Source organism: Eucalyptus grandis, chromosome 5 (genome assembly GCF_016545825.1).
Source record: "Eucalyptus grandis isolate ANBG69807.140 chromosome 5, ASM1654582v1, whole genome shotgun sequence".
NCBI lineage: Eukaryota > Viridiplantae > Streptophyta > Magnoliopsida > Myrtales > Myrtaceae > Eucalyptus > Eucalyptus grandis.
The window spans coordinates 54,463,228-54,482,236 of record NC_052616.1 but is presented as its reverse complement, the minus strand read 5'-3'; the positions used below and the strand labels follow the sequence as shown (position 1 = coordinate 54,482,236).

At 38.9% G+C, this 19,009-nt stretch overlaps 1 pseudogene; it reads right to left on the bottom strand.

Annotated features, from left to right (window-relative positions):
* Positions 1–1,634: 1,634 nt before the first annotated feature.
* LOC104447062 lies at positions 1,635–5,187 on the bottom strand (annotated as a pseudogene).
* Positions 5,188–19,009: the final 13,822 nt, after the last annotated feature.

Sequence of the window (19,009 nt, the reverse complement as noted above, 5' to 3'; positions counted from 1 at the left end):
TCGCTGTAATATCATTTCAAATCTCCATTTAGGTAATTCTTGTCATTAAAAATCCACAAGCTCGGGCCAATTTACTTGCTTCGTGGGCTTAGTCCGGCCTGCCAAATTAAAGCTTGAAACCACTAATTCAAATCCATTCACCGCTGATCCAATAAAATGCAAAAAATGTAAATTAAAAAATAAATGCACCTGAATCTATATGCAATTAATATTTTTTTCAGGGATAAAATTGACCCCTAATTTTCTATGCAATAAATGATCGGATCGCCAAAATTTAGGTGTCAACATAAATGAAATTAGGTATTGAAGGGGCACTAGTTAATTGACTAATGTAATAAAGTCTTTGGCCTTAAATTCCTAGTTTTGTAGAAAGTGGGGTATACTCACATATCTCACTTGGTTTTTAGTTGGCCACAATAAGCTTATGGTGACTCATCATTTAAAAACCCTTACCGCGTTAATTTAACTTAATATCATACGCCCCAACAACACGCGAGGTAAGGTTTTGGGAGAGTTCGCACTTAATCAAATGCCTTAAGGTCATCGTTTAAGCATACCTCTAAACTTATGTCATTTTCCCTCTGGATAGGAAAGGTTGGTCGCGATAGAAGATAGAGAGATTGATACAATTTAGGTTGGAGACTTTGGTGAGATCAAAGATGCCATTTGCACTCTGCTTTTCATAATCTGAGCTTTCATTTTGGATTAATGCATTCTTCATCTTGAGTTGTTTAATTGTTTAGGATTTCTTTAATGCGGTTCGGGTCAACGCGGGTGTTGTATCTGAATTAAATCAAACCGAATTGTCAAGGTACATATTTTTTTGCTGACTACCCAAATTGGAATGAAAATAGAATTGGAGACATCCAAAATTTTCAATTCAATTTGGTTTGAATATTATTTATACCCTTAAAGTTTACGATCTTCAATTTGCTAAGCTATAAAATGAAATTACACAATTAATCTTGATCACAAATCTATCCAATAAGTATAATCGGGTGCTTCAATCAATTCTATCCATTTTATATGATCGAAAAATGTAACACTGTCTTTCTAATTTTTCAGTTACACTTGAGGTTGATATGATGCCAATTAGGTTGTAAATTAGCAAAAGGAAGATTTAGCCGTATATGAAGTTACTGGTCAGCTAAATGTACACATCATATATCTCACAAAGAAAAAACACTTACACTAACAGTGACCCAAAACAAACACCGGTACGTGAAATCCACACAGCCCAATACTCCCATTGGTCGTCACCATCTCAATCGCCGTCATCACCATGTCGATCTCTCTCTCCCACCAACCACGCCCACTCCAATTCTAACCTTCCTATCTCCAAAAAGAATGGCGGGCGCAACATTGGGGACTTCAGCGTGGCGGGGGAGACTTCATTGATCGACACTCCATTGACCGGGTTATGCCAATGCCAAAGATGGTGCTTCAGCGTGGCGGGGGCAACATTGGGCAAGGGGTAGCTAGAAGAAATGTATGAAGCTCAAATGGTTTCATGCACAAATGTCTCCAGTCGATACACTAACTATCAGCGAAATACAAGCAACAAATCTGAACGTCCAAGTTTGTACCAGAAATGAATCTGGTGCGAACTCGAGAATAAGAAAAGGGCAAAAGAGTTGGAGAAAGAGAGCATTAAATATCTTATCATGACTAAATTTTTTTTCTAAGAGACAAAAGTTGTTCATGATACAAAGAGAAAAGGAAACAACCGCTTTACTACCAGTTTATTAGTGACTACAACCGCACTCATCAAATAGTTCATGTAAAACTAAATAGTACTTCTGGACGCAACGTCCACATAATTAGCTTGAGAAGCAGATGAAATCATGTCATGAATAGATGTTCATGTGCTTCATCGAGGGGAGAGTTCAGTGATTGACACTCCATTGACCGACAAAGGTGTGGAGCCGCTGGTATTTTGATCATGTCCTTGGTCATTTGCTATGATGTTCTTTGGTGGTTCCGTCCAGCTTCGGAGGAAAAAGGCAGGTTCCGTGGCACTTTGCGGACTAAGAGTTTGGCTGCTCAGCGCAAGAACTATGCTTGCCATGGTCGGTCTATCAGCCGGATCTTCCTGAACACATAGAAAGCCAATGTGTATGCATCTTAGCACTTGGCTTCTGGAATAAGATTCTCCCAATACCGGGTCCAAGATTTCCCAAGGCACATTGTCTCTCCAATGTTTCCAAGCCTAGAGCAGTTCAATTGGACACAACAAGTGAACCACAGAACAATATCGTTGCTTGTGAGCACAAAACAATTAAATCATTTTAAAAAAAAAAAAAAAAACTTACATAGCTTGCGAGAGCTTCACCTCCATCAGATTGGTAGTAGTAGTCATTCCTCTTGCCGCAAATGATCTCAAGGAGGAGGACGCCGAAGCTGTAAACATCGGACTTTTGAGAGAATTGCCCATGCATCGCATATTCCGGGGACATGTAACCGCTGAAAACCACCACCAAAACCATAAATGTATGGATAACAGTCATCTATACTTATACCCTTATCAATTCTTAACCAGAAGAACCTAGTAGTAAACTTGGAAAAATGCAAAACTTACTAGGTTCCTACGATTCTTCTAGTGTTTGCATTAGTTTGATCAACTCCGAAAATCCTTGCCATGCCAAAATCCGAAATCTTTGGGTTCATGTTATTGTCCAGCAAGATGTTGCTAGCTTTTAAGTCACGGTGAATGATTCGAAGCCGAGAATCTTCATGAAGATAGAGCATCCTCGAGCGATGCCGATATTATGTTGTAACGTCTTGGCCAGTCCAGTTGTTTGCTTTTCTCAAGGTCTAAGTAGTGATTTAAGGATGTGAACGAGAGTAAGTATAATCTCGGAAGTCTAGGAGTTAGATTCGAAATGTCATATAAGATATAGTAACAAGTATTCTCTCAGTCATCTATATCGGACATTAACTTAAGAGCTGAGCATAAAGCCAGTGAAGTGGAACTAACCGAACATGAAGTAGTCAAGACTTTTGTTGGGCATAAGCTCGTATACCAGTAGCTTTTCCCCTTCTTCAAAGCAAAATCCAAGCAGTCTCACTAAATTCCGGTGTTGAAGCTTTGCGACCAACACAATCTCATTCTTAAATTCTTGGAGGCCTTGCCCTGAGCTTTGTGATAGCCTCTTCACAGCTATTTCTTGCCCGTTGGGAAGCCTACCCTGAAAAAAAATTGTTAATGGTGACAAGGTCTCATGAACTCTTCACGTCATTTCCTTTATTTGTTAGTTTAGGTTAATGACTTCCTGAACTTTTAAGCGATATTCAATGTTTGTTTACGTCGTCCACACAAGAGTGCCATGGATACCTTTAATGATAACAAGTAAGCGCTGACCAAAGTCATTCTTATAGCTAGAGAGACAAAATTAGAAACTTTATCATTAAAATTCTTAAGAACAAGAGAAAGATATAGCCCACTTCTTATACCCGATACACTTTCCCGAATCCCCCTTCTCCAAGCTTATTGCCTTCTGCAAAGGAATTTGTGGCGGCCCTGATCTCGCTTATTTCGAATTGTAAGCTTTCAGCAGTTTTGACCTCGTCTTTTGCTGAAGAAAATGCAGAGCAATCAACATGAGATCTCCAGAATCCGATCAGAAAAAAAAAAAAAAAAAAAAAAAGTCAACATTTTATTGTTCTTAACATGCCATTTGGGTTTTTGTAATTATTTAACAAAAACGTAGGATTGGTTTTAGATTCCGCACCATCTCTCAGAAGGCAAATATAAATCAAAATCACGCAGTTCTCCTTCCCACACTACTTAATCCTTATGCTAAGCTTGATAAGAAGTCAGTCAAACAGAACTAAAATGAATAATACAAAACTATTAATAAATCCACTAACCAGATGAGACCATCATTGGATTACTTCTTCTCCTTCTAATCAAGCAACAAACGGAGACAAATAGCCACCAGCAAGAGAGCTGCTGAACCTATCGCAGCAACCACAATGCGTAATGACTTCGAGTTATTACCTGCCAACATCAAGCAATGCGTTTAATCCAATTTGAAATCGAAACTCATGATTGTTAGCATTTCAGAATAAAAATGATTCTTTCTATGGCATGCACATCCAAACATTCAACTCGACTAATCCCCATTGATTGATACATGGATAGACAATTTCATGTGTATTGGATAAAACTTTATGCCACATAGAAGGCGCAGACCTTGAATGAGAGTTGTGATTCATGAATAAAAATCAGCAGTAACCTTGAAATTGAACCAACCATTGGTGACTTGGGCATTTGCAGGTGGAGGAGCAGCAGGGTCGGCCTTGGTGACTGCAGTTGGTGGTGGTGGAGATGGCGGTAGATTGATGGGATCAGACTGGAAAAACGGTACAAGTCCCATCGGAAAATGCAGCTCGGCTTTTGAATACCCCCGCCTCGTTTTCCATGGCAACAATCTTGATAATCATTTATGCATTCCCACAAGCAAACCCGACAATCAATCTGAGACAAATCAGGGCTGCACTGCAACAGTGCGAACATGGTCTGGTGTTCGGCAACACCGTTCTCCTGCTATGAACTTGAGCTCGGACGTCCCCTTTGAAGCCCTTGTTGCCAGCTTCTCTGTAAAGTTCCTCCATATCAGATCGAACTGATCCTGATCCATCGAGATGTTGCCGGTGTTATAAAGCCTTAGCGTCGGATATGTCTGCTTCACGCCGTACATCGGAACATCAGCGTAACGGATGATGCAAGGAACATCTCCAGTCCCCCAGGTGCCCGCAGCTTTTTGGTTTGGACACTTGATCCTCAAATCTTCAGCAGCAGAGCTTAAGCACTTGAAGCAACTATCGTTTGAAGAGTCGCCTCTGCAGAAACTGAGCACGTAAACAACGTCCGAGCCGTTCCCTACGTTCCCAGAGTAGAACCCGCCGTTTGAAGCCACATCGCTGGGGAGAGAAGAGAGGACAAGCTCCCGGTTCTTGGCGTAGTTGCTGGCGGCTGTGAAGTTGCCCGTGTCGTAGCAGTATTGAGCGTTTGAGAGGTCGAACGTTAGGATGAGAAGACAGAGAAGGGCAGAAGGTAGACGAAGAAGAAAAGGAGGGATTGAAGGAGGCCGTGCAGACATGGTGGATGCTGGCTGTTTCAGCTCCATTGTTGAAGATGAGACGTATGAGCCGTCCTCTGCGGAGGTCATGGTTGGATTTCAGTAGTGCATGGAGCCAAAAAAGAAAAAAGAAAAAAAGTGGAAAAAAAGAGATTTTTTTTTTTTTTTTGAAGTGGTTGATAGAGATCGAAGTAGGTTAGAAAATAAAGGAAGAAGTCCATCACAAGATCTTCAACTTTCATTGGTAGATTTTTCCATCCACAGGGAGTGGTCAACGATAGCGGCTTAAATGGCGCGGGATACTGTTCCTTCCACAAAGAGTGGTCCTAGCATCATCACCGGTGTGACGGTCAAAGAACGCAAAGACACTTGGAAGTCGAGCCCTCTCTTTCATCCAAGATGTGTGGCTGAGGATTGACCTTCCATTTTCCAAGCTAACGGTACGGTTAGCTAAGCATTTTCCACAAACGCGTGGCCAGTCTCATCGAGGCCAAAGTTGGTCGTAGGAGCAACGCGTGCATCTAGCTTTACGCGGATGAGTTTGGAACTTTTCGGACCACGTGAATTGCATGGTGCATTATAAGTAAAGTCAAGCTATGATAAATTGCACATATACAATGGAGTTACATATTCTTAAATTCTCTCTCTCTAAATTTTTTATTTATTTGAAAACAAAATAATTATGTCATCCATGACCATTGTTAAAAAACATGTACAAGAGGTTTCTGATATTTATAGTATTAATTAGTACATCTTTATTCAACGATTAACTTGAAAAAAATATTCTTTTCAACTTATCTAACAACAAATGAAAAACGTTTTCTTTTATTAAAAAAAAATATTCTCAATCTTGTACTAACCAAGATTTTGAATACTTGCCCATAAAATTATGTGGAAATTCAATTATAGGGATGCAAATATACAAGTGCCATAACTCATGTACGATACTCATTAGAGTACTATATCTTTTAATTGATTACATGAATGCCATTACTATTAAAAGCATTTGCTTGAATGCAATAATTTTTAAATTTATCACTTGAGTGACATCTCCTGTTGAATTTTTGACATTTGTGGTGAACAGTTATCAAAAGCTATGGCATTAGAGTGAGACTCGTAAGCGAACGACTACTTATGCATGATTTGTTTGTTGAATATAAACTTTTTTGCTCCTCTTGAATTGTTAATAATTTTTCTTGTCACGTGAACCGTCATGCCCGCGTACGTAAGAGTCTTATGGTAAGACTGTTATCTTGGACATAATTGATTTTGTCACAACTGTTGACCTGGAATTTTGCGATAAATCTTCGTCGAACCCAGTTTCGTAAGTATTTTAATCACTTTGGTACGAAGAGTCAGAGAATGTCATATCCCATCTAAGAAGAGAATGGTTCTATCATCCTACATGTTGGAAACAAGATTGGGGTAGAAAAGGGCCACAACGAAAAGTACATGGTGGAATATTCAAAGTTGATCTTTTCCAACACAAGCTCCTATGGACCAGGTCGAATGACATGACTAAACCGTGAGTGCTTCATTTTCTTTACATAATATTAAATTATGATGAAAAAGTACAAAAAAAATTTTTTTTTTGATGATATGTCAATAATTTTTGAATTTTTATTATTTTGTGTTCTATTATTTTATATTATTTTTTATTTTTTTCTTTCTTCTTTTTATTTCCCTTCATATTGGTTAGTGAGGTGGCCCCTGTCTAGATTTGACACGGGCCGTGACCCTTACTGATGGCTAGCAAGAGCTTGCTAGCCATCACCCAATGGTTAGTGAGGATTGTTGGTGACCCTCACCAATCAAAACAAAGAAAAAATAGAAAATAAAAATAAAAATAAAAAAAAAAAAATGATAAAAATTCAAAAAATTATTAAAGCATTATTGAAAATGTCTACATCAGCAACTGGTGTGTCACATAAGACAGTCAGTATTTACAGTAGTGACTTTCTACCTAAATTAACTAGATGAATTAAATTAGTACATATATAAAATAGTTTATGACTAAATTAATTCAATTAAAATGTTTAAGACTAAATTGACACCAATACATTAAATTTATGATTTTTTTGGTACTTTTTCCAATTAAGTTATAAACATCCTGTTGACACCTCATTTATTTTTTCAAATACATATTAAAAAAAAAACGCGAGAGGGGCTGGGTCGGGCCGAATCTGACCTTGGCCCAATCCGCCCCTCCTCTCTTCCTCTCCTTCTCGCGCAGCCCGGCCCAGCCTCCCTCTCTCTTCGGCCCGGCCTGCTCCCCCTGGCTTGTCTTCTTCCTCCAAGCTGTCCTGCGCGCGCACGACCTACAAAAAGAAGAAAAAGAATGCAGCAACAAAGGACAGAGGCTAGTTCAAAAAAAAAGAAAAAAAAAAAGGACAGAGGCAGAGGAGGCAAGGGGAGCGTTCGACTGGAGTTGGTGGTCGGGGGAAGCCACGCGCACCGGCCGGAGAGGGATAAGGGGGGAGAGGACCATCTTCACCGAGACCATCTTCTTCCATGCTTCAGAGAAGCGTCATTTCTAAGCATCACAAAGGGAGAGCACGGCCTTTCCACAGAGGAAGAAGCATCGCTCACCATCTTCAGGGTGCATTTTTCTTTAAAAAAAAAAAAAAAAACAGAGCATTTCCCATCTTTTTTCTCTTGAAACTCACCCGACTAGCCACCTCCACCATCTCCATCCAGCTACCTCCTGCCGGCGGCTGCTCCCGCATTCCATTTCCGAAATCTTACTTCACTCCTTCGTCGTCACCTACTTCTCTTTTCCTCCAACGACGTCCCCCTACCCATCCCTGGTGTCTTTACTCTCACGGAAAGAAAAAAAAGAAGAAGCATCTTGCTCTTTCTCTTACCTGGGCACGGTCGCCTTTGAACCCCCACACCAAAACTTAGAGCCACAGCCGATCGACGTCGCCCTGCACCTCCAGAACGTCATCCGCCCTCTGCCATTCATTGTCGCCATCCTCGACCTCGGTGGAATCGACTGAAGCTAGGCACGAGTTTGGAGTCCCTATTCTCAACCTTCGCCGCCAGCAATGTCCGCGGCTTGAGGTCGCCAAGCCAATCACGGATGGCATTTGTGGGTGAGTGGAGAACGGTGTGCCCATGACCTGAGCATTGACTATTGTGGGCATCTACTTCGGTTTACTTATGACATCCCTTTTTTTTTACTTGCTTGTTCTAACAAATGCGCTGATGTTACGACGTTAGGAGTAAATGCTGGTAGATGATGGTCTGAGCGGAGTAGATAGGTGCGGGGAGCCTAAACCATTTTGATTAAGCTTAGGTTCTTGTAATGTTTTGAGTCATCAAATGTTTTTAGAGGCAAGGCTGGTATATTCTGGAGACCTTCGGCGAGTTACAGGAGTAGGAAGGTTGAAGAATGAAGATGAAGATAATAAGACAAAGCGGAAAAGGACAAAAAAAAAGAAAAGAGAAAATAATTAAAAGAAAGTAAAAAGGGGGAGAAAAAAAATGAAAAGTGCGCATGGGTGTTCTGTTATGGGCTGGGCTCATTTCAAATGTGGGCCAAAAAAAGAGTTAATAAAATAAAAAAATTCACGGGCTTTTATAATTAATTCCGAGCGGCCTTTTAGGGTTAATGTTTTTGGTCTAACTACAATAGGGTTCGGGTCTGTTTAGTTAGGTCGGGTCTCTTGACCTGGTCCGAATCCTTTTTTTTTTATCAACAATAAATAAATATTAAAAAGAACAAAAAATCAGTTAAAAAATTGAAAACAATAAATAAAATTAATTAATTAATCAAAAATTTAAAAATTTCGAAAAATATTTAAAAAAATTTTCAAAAATCCCAAAAAAAAATCGTAAAAAAAATTAAAATTAACATTCATAAAAAAGTTCAAATTAATCCTTTAGGTTAATTTCTTTTAAAAAGTAGGAGTCTTTCAGTTTAAAATTATGCTTAAGGTTGACCAAGTCCTTAGGGCTCTACCTTAGGGTTTCAATTGTCCTTACAGACAAATGCCCTTGATTGTGCAATATTGATACGTTTATTATGACTTCCCCTTAGCTTAGTTAGGAATTAATCTTAATTGTTAAATGCTTCTTTTCCTTGCAATTTAATCAATGCCTTTCTCGATTATTGTTTGTTACTTTAATGATTGTGCACTCGTATAATTACCTCACACGTTATTCGAATAGGTGTAAAATTAATGCAAATCGCTTGACAAAAATCGTTTTTTTTTTTTCAAAATGAACAATATTAGGTACCAAAATGGCACTAATAGTTTAATTAGTGTAATCAAATCCCCGAACCTAAATTTTCTGATTGCGTAGAAAGTGAGATATACTCCCATGCCTCACTTGATTTCTAGCCAACCTCAATAGGTTAGTGGTGATTTATTCTTTAGAAAATTTTCATACTCTCAATTTGAACATCCAGTGTTGTGTGAGGTATGGGCTTGGGAGAGCCTATATCTAATCATGGGCTGTAGGCCGTATTTTAGGCAATACCCCTAAACCTATTTCCTTTTCCAAGGGGTAGGTCGTAACACATCTGGATTGGAATTTACTTTTCCTTACTCCTAATCTTGTTAGGTTCACACTTTAATTTTTCCTAACTCTAAAAATGTGAAACTTGAATAGAATATACTAGTTGACATATAAATTCGCTCATATAATATTTTAATATTTTTTAAAATTTCTGATAACATTTTAATTTCAACGGGTAAAAAAAAAGTACCTTCTACCTATATATTCCGTCGGAGGATAATCTTTAGGATGGTCACTATGTTTTTCATCAGCTTAAAAGTCTATTCTTCCGAAAAGAATATGTACAATTATTACATCATTATTGCCGGGAGTAAACAAAAAAAGAAAAAGAAAGTTGAAACTATTTCTGATTTTGACGTATTGACCATGCACAAAGAAGATTAGTGGGCAATGCCGATGGGAATGGAATGGGAGAGAACGATATGGTAGAAGGACGACCACAAAGTCTCTGAAGCAATGATTCGACGTAGAAGGCTTCTGATATGAGAAGGAAATGACTTGCAAATTGAATGGATCAACCGTATATTGAACTCCTAAGCATAGCCTTGACCCTAAATTTCGATTTACAGATGGCTATTAACCACTAATGATACAAGTTCTTTGTTGAGTTCTGTATGATACATCGACAGCGATGTCGACGGCAAAAGCCGCGAGATACACATCACCCGAGTGGTGAGAGGCGGCAGAGTTGTGAGGGGAGAGAGAGTGAGAGAGCTCAAAGGGCTGTTTTGTGGGGTTTTCTCGTTTTGGCTAGAAATTGGCGCATCAGTGTGTTTCTTTTTACTTGTTTGAGTTTGCTCTTCATGTTGTGTTGACATATTGCTAATTAAAAGTTTCATGAATGATTGAATGTGGTCGGGCAGCAGCATTAACGCGAGTCACTCGAGAGGGGGGCCAGCTCTCCATAGGTCGTTAGTGAAGGCCATCCGGCAAAGGCGGGTCAAGGGTGCCACCCCTCTGAAATAAGAAAATCAACTTTGCTTTCTACATTTCACTATTTCCCTATATTCCATTGAAAGAAGATATTAAGACATAATATCGTTATGTAGTGTGAAGCAACAACAAAAATGTCTTTCGGAGATTATATTAAATCGATACAAGTTATAAGGAGAGAGAAGCCAATAAATTACTTGAATAGCTTGTTTTGTACATCATGTTAGATGATGAAGTAATATTTGCATCCTGACATATTTTCTTCAAAAAATTGACTCTTCAAAGCAAATTGCATCTATCAAAAGCTTGAATTAAATATTTATCTATTCGTGTACCTTGCATGGTGTTTTATGGATTTTCAGATAAATGGGTATGAGTTTATACCCTCTGATTATAAAAATAAATAAGAGCTTCCACTCTATTTCACCTTTCTATTGCATATTCTCCGATTAATTTTCTAATGAACTTACCACTTTAAGCCTTTCAAAAGCATAAACTTATCTTAACAGCAGCTCGCATAGTCTTATTTCCAAAGATCTAATGCTCTAAAAGTAGCATAAAATTCTTTATCATAAGTACAATAATTCTTGTGGGAATTATTCAATTTCTTACTAAAGAATGCAATAGGCTTTCCTTCTTGACTAAGAACCGCACCAATTCTCACATTAGAAGCATCACAATCAATTTCAAAGACTTTATTAAAATCTGGAAATGCAAGAATTGGAGCCACAATTACCTTTCTTTTAGGGAGTTTGAAGCTTCGTTGTGCCTCTTTAGTCCACTTGAAACTTTCTCCCTTCAAGCATTTGGTGATAGGAGAAATGATGATATTGAAATGCTTGATAAAGCGGCGATAAAAAGATGTCAAACCATGGAAACTTCAAATATCATGAATAGAGGTTGGAATGGGTCAACTTATGATCACCTTCACCTTGCTAGAATCCATCTTGATGCCCTCCTTAGAAATAACATAGCCTAGGAAGACAAGGCTATTAGTAAAGAAGTGACACTTCTTTAAGTTGACATATAACTTTTGCTCCCGAAGAAACTCAAAAACTTGGAAAAGATGCTGCAAGTGTTGCTCATGAATAGAGCTACAAACAAGAACGTCATCAAAATAAACGACAAAGCTGCTAATGAATGGTTTGAAGATATGATTCATAAGGCGCATAAATGTACTAGGAGCATTAGAGAGGCTGAAAGGCATGACCATCCACTCATAGAGGCCATCTCTTGTTTTGAAGGCAGTTTTCCATTCATCTTTAGCTCTCATTCGAATTTGATGATATCCACTTCGATGATCAATCTTAGAAATGATAATAGCACCATGGAGTTGTTCAAGAAGATCATCGAATCAAGGAATAGGATAATGGTACTTGATGGTTATCTTGTTTACCACTCGACTATCCATACACATACGCCACGACCCATCCTTCTTTGGCACAAGAAGAGCAAGGATCACACACGGACTCATGCTTTTTCTCACCATTCCTTTAGCCACGAGTTCATCCACTTGTCGTTGAAGCTCTTCATGCTTTTTTAGGGCTCATTTGATGTGTTACCTTGTTTGGAATGGTGGCTCCCAAAACAAAATCAATACAATACTAAATTTCTCTTATGGGTGGAAGATCGGGCGGAATCTCTTTCAAAACAACATCCTTAAACTCTCGAAGAAGAGGTTCTACTTGAGAAGGGACGTCACGGTGTTCTTCATTCTCTTATAACACCACAAGGGCATACGCCTCTGAGGATTCTTCCAAAGCCTTATCAACTTCAGATTTAGAGAGTAAATTATTTCCTTCCCCATTAGATGGTTTAGGAGTGCTCTTCATTTTAGAAGGACCCAAGGTGATTTTAACTCCATCTTTCTTAGAAGCATAAGTATTCTTGAACCCATCATGCTTAGTTTTTCTATCCAATTGCCATGGCCTCCCCAAGAACCAAATGACAAGCATCCATAAGAACAATATCATACCACATTTCATCTTTATATATTTTTCCGATGGAAAATTGAACAAGACATAGCTCATCAACCCTTACCTCATTCCCTTTGTGAAGCCAAGAGAGCTTGTAAGGTTGTGGGTGCTTTTCCGTCTTGAGGTGCAACTTCTCCACCATGCAATTTCCTCCATCGATGATGACATCACACACCTTTCCATGAGAAGTGCATCGAGTATGAAAAATATTATTCCGAAGCCACATACCATCCTCACTAGGAGTAACATTCAAGACGCAATGAAGAATTAGAAACTCAACTTGATCTCCATAGATAACTTCATCTTTCTCCTCGGATGTTTCATTTGTACCAAGGGAATCTTCACATTGCTCTTCCTCAAGTTCTTCTTATACTAGAGAGATGATCTTGTGATTTGGACATTTGGATGCAATATGTCCAAAACCTGTACATTTGAAACATCGGATAGAGTTACGGCGCTTGGAACTTGACACTTCATCATTCTTAGGAGTCAACTTTGAAGCGGTCGCCCTAACATAGAAGTAGATGCTCTCTCACCCTTAGAAAAGTCTTCTTTATTCCGATATTGAGAGGTATGACCACGAGCCTCTTTAAGTTGTCGATCTACCTTAAGTGCATTTGACAAACATCATTATCAATCCAATAAGGTTGAAGTTGGATAACATTACTGATTTCATATCGAAGTCCACTAGGGTAACATGCAATAGTTTGCTCCTCTCCTTTAGAAACATCACAAACCATCATGAGGTGATCAAATTCCGCGGTATGTTCTTCCACAAATAGCTCCTTTTGTTTGAAATTGTGGAATTGAAGGAAAGTATCTTGATGATAGTTTGGTAGTAAAAACTTCTTCTTCAATTCTTGTCTCATCTTCTCCGACGTTACAATACGGCTTCTTTCTTCATGAGCTCTTTGTTTCTTCAAGTGCTCCCACCAAATTGAAGCATTCTTTTTAAGTTTGATAGCAACTAGCTTCACCTTTCAATCATTTGAAATGTCTTTGTAGTCAAAGACTTTCTACAGCATGCTTCTGATTGCATCTTCTCTCAAATTCAGGAATATCAACCTTTACATAGGAATCTTGCTCAATTCCACGAAACCTTTGATATTGACGTCGAGGAAGTTCTTCCTCACTTCAAGCACGACTTCAAGCACCCACAAAGGGGTTGATGTCCTCTTCATCAAAGGGACCATTTTCTGAATCATGACGCGACTCATCACATTCCAGATGTTTGAAGCGTTGCAAATGCTCCTACAGATGTTGCACTTGTCTCCTTAAATCATCCACCTCCACGTCTCGTAGGTCTCTTTCCTGAGCTATAGAAGACACAACTTTTGGTCCACGTCGATGATGACCAGCCATTGAACCAAAGCTCGATATCAATTTGATGCTAAAGAAAGTGTAGAGAAGTAGGAGGTAACACAAGTGAGAACTAAATTGGATATATCGCTTGCCACTCGTAGGAATCCACCTAAGAGATAAGAGCATAACAAGAAATACTTCTTGTTCTCAAGCCGAGGGTTAAATGACTTATCACTCAAAATAAATCTACATTCTTATTTATCATAGCATGTTTATATAGACAAACTTGGAACAACCCTCCAAGTATGAGTAATTAATAAGACTCTTTGGGAAGATAAATGACTCATAAATAAATACTCTAGAAACCTTATACACCTTTACTAAACCTTGAAAATATAAGAAATAAATATTAGTGGGTGTAGCTATCCAAGACTTGCTTGATTTGATGAATGTGAACACCCTTCAAAACACACGATTACCAAAGTATCGGTATGGTTACCAAAGTATTGGTAACTATGCGATCGATAGAACTTTTGTTGAACCGATATTGCCTCCGAATGCTCCGACATCAAACTTTCAGAGATATATGTAGAGAACTCCGTCGAATTGCTCATATGAATAATTCCTTCCACAGAAGTGCCAACTTTTATATTCAATTTGCTAATCTAGAACCCAGGGCTCTTTTAGAATATTAATTAGAAGACTATAATTCCCTCAATACTGTGCTTTTGGAATTAAATGGTTTAAATGGTAACTCACTTGTTGTATACGTACACAATTCAGCCATTTACATCAAGAGGGACAAGTTTCATATATCGCTGTTGACAACTAATTTTGGAAAAATAAAATTGCATTTTGAAAAGAAAAAAATAAAAATGGGGAAGATTGATTTGATTGATTATGCATGAAAGTTTAAAATTCCGATGAGTATTCAAATTTTGATAAATGTATAAACAATTGAAAAATCAGGCGAACAAAGGGCAAGGATTTTAATAAAGTGGAAGCCAAACCTAAAATCGGTGAGCATAATGATCGAGATTGATAAATCAAAAGAAAAGTATCAAAAATTATACTCATCGGGTGAGCTGTTTGCAAAAATCAAAACGAACTAGATGCGTTTTGGTAACGTGAGTGAAAAACCGAAATGTAAATTTGCGATGGCAAATCGGGGCTGAAATTCTGTAATTCCCGCAATCAAGGAAGCACAACTTTCTAAAGATTGTTTTCACTATGAAAGGGCTACAGTTCGTGAGAAATGGGGGTGCAAGAAATCGGGGGAGCGAAATCAGAAAAATTTTTCAGACGACCAGAAAAATTCGAAAGAATTCGTGCGAGAGAAAATTCGTGCAAGGAAGACCAAAAAATCGTGAGAAAGAACTCGCGCAACAGAGACGGTAAAAGAAAAGGAAAAAGGAGCCCCCTTCTCCACCGTACAAAGTCAAAAGGTGGAGTCATTTTTTTTTTTTTTCTGACCATTTGCAGAGAAGAAAGAAACCAACGGCGGCAAAGGAAGTGAGCAGAGAGGAAAAGTCAAAAGAGAGAGTGAAAGAGACGTGAGTGCAGAGAGTAGACGTGCGAATAGGCAAAAGAGGGAGAAAAAAAAGGAAGCAAAATAAAGTCACTGTTCATCTTCCTCCTTTGCACCTGCCGCACGCGTCTCCCATCGCCGCCGTGCCTCTTTACCCGCGACCTGCTGCTGCCCAGCCCGACGCCGGAGCTCCGAAGCTCGCCGCTCCTGACCTCGCCGCGCCACCGCACCGCCTCCGTCCGAGCGCCCGCGCCACTTCTGCTGGACGCCGCGCCCCCTGTGATCCGTCGATCGCTGCCATAGCAATCACTTCCGTGCCACCCTCCTGGACACTGACATCCGCGCGCCACCGCGCCGCTCGCCTCAGCCCAGCACTCGGCGCCATCGCCGCACCAACGACGCCGCTACCACGATTCGCAGTAGCCCGCGAAACCCCCGCACCGAGCCCTTGCCGTGTCTCCGCTCACCACCGCCCAGTAGCTCGAGGCGCTGCTGCTGTCCTCCGCCAGACGACCCAACGCCGTTGCCTCCTGCTCGCTTGTCACCGCGCCAGAGTGCCGCCCGATTCGACGCACCCCTGCGCCGGAGCTCGACGCCGTCGCCGCCCAGCAGTCCGCGACGCCCCGACGCCAGCCGAGCCCCGCACCGCTGCCGACGTCGCCACCCAGCGACCCGCGGTCCAGCTCCGCCTCCGCCGCTGCTCCAAGCTCGAGCCCCTCACTGTCGCCGTCCGCCAGCTCCCGCCGGAGTCCCGACGCCGGCCACCGTCCGTCCGGCGCCCATCAACGCTGCAGCAAGCCCTCTTTCTTTAGGTGGTTTAGTTTTTTCTTTTTATTTATTTTGTTTTATTTTATCTCATTTTAGTTTATCTATTTAAGTTGTAATATTTGATGTCAATAAATTTTGTAGGCATTGTCCACTAGGATTTTGTCCGAATTAATATAATTATTAATTTAATCCGAGAGACATCGGATTACTTTTTAATTATACTAATTTTAGTGCTTTTTGGTAGAATTTTAATTGTTAAATCATTATATTATTAATTTGATCCGTAAGACTTCGGATCAGATTTTTAATTATTTTGATCTCTTTGTCGTGATAATTAGGGTTAAGATAATCGCTAATTTGACCTGTAAGACAACAGATTATTTTTTTGATTATTTTAATCATTTATTTTGTTGATAGCTTAGATGTAATATTTATTTAATAATTACTTATCTTTTAAAAAAACTAAAAATCATCAAAAAATCAAAAAAATAAAAATCTTGATTGAGCATATAGGACATATAGGTTTAATAAATTAGACACGTAGGTTTAATTAATCAAATTTTAGGATTATATTTCTAGGATTGCATTTTTTAGATAATATTTTTAGGACTGCATTTTTAGATATTTTAAAAAAAATAAGTTAGGATTAGACTTAGCCTTTTTAGAGTCTTAGATATAATTGGCACATTTTCATATTCTTATCCTCTTTTTAAAATAAAATAAAATAAAAAAATTAAACAATAGTTTTCTAAGATAGGATAGGGTTTAAGTCAAATTAATCCCTGGAATAAATTAGAAAAGTATCCCTTTTAGATAGATTAATTAGGATCTTTATAAATTCTGAATTTCAATAAAAAAAAATCCAAAATACTAGGTGCATGTTAACTAGTTTGCATAATAGGATTATTTAATCAAAGCTTGTTAATTAGTGAAGTTAGGTCATGAGGTGCATAATAATTAGTTTGCATAATAAGCCCATTTAATTAAAATTTGCATATTAATAAGATTAAGTCATTTAGTTTAAAATGCATTTTCATAAAAGAATTCTAATTTTAAGAAAACCAAAAAAAAAAAAAATGATTGCTTGCTTTGTGTGATGCAATTTATTTATTATTTTTTATTTGAATGTTTTAATAATGGATGAGCACTCGTGTGGTCACCATTTGCATGATAGTAATTTAGCTTAAAATAAATCAAAATTGCCTGAAAAAACATTTTTGAAATTAAAAAGAAATGGTACTGAAAGGGCATTAGAAAATTCTAGTGTAACCAAGTCTCCGTACCCTTAGTCTCTGGTTTATAGACTATTTATTTTACTTCGGTGTCTCATCAACCTATCATAAATCGATTAGTGGCGATTCATAGATAATAACCTCTTGCATATTTAAAAATTTAGATTTAAGTCGCAAATTGGTATGAGCTTGGGAGAGCCCGAGCTAAGTTTAAAGACTTAGTAGTCCATTAACCTAATTTTAGGTGATACACCCGAAAATTAGGTCGCGACAATCACTTAGGAGTTTTTATGCACGTTTGACTATATATTGAAAATTTGATGCTATCTTCTCTCGTCTTCAAAGAAAATCTTTATAACCAATCCAATCAAGAGGATACGTAAGGCCACGAAAACAGTAGTTTGTGGCCTTTGGTCACATTTTTATGTTGCCTTTAATCTGACCAAAGGCGAGAAATTTCCTGTTTTTCATTGTAGATTCAAAAAGTCCCCTCTTTGATTGGATTAATAGCGAGTGGCTTAAGTTTTATTTAAGGTGAACAAACTTCATTTTTATCTCCTAAGGGTGTGGTAAAAGGTGACAAACTGGTTCACCCTAAGGTGACAAAATCCAATATAGAGTATTATTTCTAGTGCCACCGGATAGGATTGATTAGCTAATGTTTCCAAATTTAATGTTGATTCGTTGGAAACATATAAATCAATACCAATAATATAAAAATGGAACCTCCCTCAGTGAAGTAAATTGAAATTTGTCAGCTTTGGTTCATTATGTCGCCTTAACCTATTTTTCTTATAGCGCCTCTAGGCTTCACATTTTAATAGGCTGTTTAGATTCTTATAATATAATATATGCATGGAGTAGCCTGTTTTGTTTTTAAGTTTGAAATTAAATTGATTTTCATTTTCTTTGAATTTTTTAGATGTTGTGGGTGTACCCTTTGGTTTTTTCCCTCGAAATCAATGCTCCTTCAAGGCCACTTTAGTGGGTTTAATCTCATGAATTTACATTAAAAAAAAATCTCATGAATTTACAAAAAAATGAAGAGAAAAAATGAAAGAAGAGAAACCAGTTCGATTTCTATTTCAAACTGAACTAAGCCCAAAAATATGGTTCAGTTCAGTTCTTAACCACAACAACGTTTGATTTGGTTTCATTTTTCTTTAAATTGTATTTATACGATGTGATTTGGTTTGACGTCAAAAACCTAAACAAATCATGCCATGCTTATCCCTACACTTTACTATTTTCATGGGGCTTATAAAGTGCTCCATGAGTTTTTAGGGCTGCGCATGGCAACGCTTCTCTTCCCGGGAAGAGTTTTTTTTCAGAAATGGTTCTTTTCTATTTTCGCTCCGGAACAATTTCGAGTAAAAGAACCCGTTTGGAACGACACAAAATTTCTACTCTTGGAATAGAAAAAGAATAGAAATGCGTTTGGTAACGCAACAATTTCTTGTTTGTATTTATTCATTTTTTATTCTTGCCGACGGATCGCCGCCACCCGCCCGCCGGTCGCGGCCGCCGGCCCGTCAGCCGCGACCGGCGGGTGGGCGAGCGGCGGGGACGGCGGTCGGAGTGACCGGCGGGCGGCGACGGCGGGCGGTGACGGCAACGGCGGGTGGCGCCGGAGATGGCGGCCGGGCGACCGGCGACCGGTGG